This window comes from Octodon degus, unplaced genomic scaffold, assembly GCF_000260255.1.
Source record: "Octodon degus isolate 3935 unplaced genomic scaffold, OctDeg1.0 scaffold00005, whole genome shotgun sequence".
Classification (NCBI taxonomy): Eukaryota; Metazoa; Chordata; class Mammalia; order Rodentia; family Octodontidae; genus Octodon; species Octodon degus.
Genome location: NW_004524581.1, coordinates 33014038 through 33014980, shown reverse-complemented (window position 1 = coordinate 33014980; position 943 = coordinate 33014038).

The following is a 943-nucleotide window of genomic DNA, read 5'->3' as shown; positions in this document are numbered from 1 at the left end:
TCCTCCCTTATTCCCCTCCCATTTGGAACCGGGGATTGAACTCAGGCCCTTGCACTTGCCAGGGAAGCGCTTATTCCACTGAGCCATCTCCCCAGCCCCATTTTTTCTGTTTCACAATACCTATTACATATCTTGGTTCTGTTCTTGTTTACACTTTTGGTTTTTCACACCGGAGAAACAGTTTGGTATTACATGTGTGAGTCTGGTTTATTCCACTTAAGAGTATGTTGTCAGGGTGCACCCATTCACCTAGAAATGTCTTGAGCTCATCCTTCTTTACGGCAGAGTAGTACTCCAGTGTATAAAGCAGCCATCTTTTTATCCCTTCACCCTTGATGGGCATCTGAGCTGTTTCCAAGGTTTGCTGGTACGTTCATGCTGCTGTAATCGCGGGTGAGCTTGCGCCACTGACTCGCTTATCTTGGTCACCTCTGAACGGCACTCACTGGAAACCTCCAAAGCGCCCATCCCGCGCATTTTGCAGACATGAATGAGGGACGTCACACTACACAGAACTCCAGGGTTGCACAGATAGTACAAGAACGCGCCACATACCTGGTGCGTGTATTACACGCCCGGGAGACAACACAGCACCCAGGAAAGAAGCAGGGCCTGGGGCGAGTGCCCACTGTCACCACACACCTGCTGGCTCCCTTTAAATTAACACAAATGGTTTCCTTTGCGCCTATTTCTAGTTGTCTATGTTTTGCAGGAGCACACAGACCGTCCACGTCCACCACCGCTGCACGAGTCTCAGCTTTCTTTTGGAGGAGCAGTAATCTCTGGGATTAGAGTGCTGGCTTGGTGATCCCAGCACTCAGGAGGCTGAGGCAGGAGGATCCCTGTGAGCTTGAGACAGATCTGGGCTACAAAACAAGCTCAAGACCAGCCTGAACTGCATAATGAGACCCTGTCTTAAGAAGACAAGAAGAAGAAGGAGGAG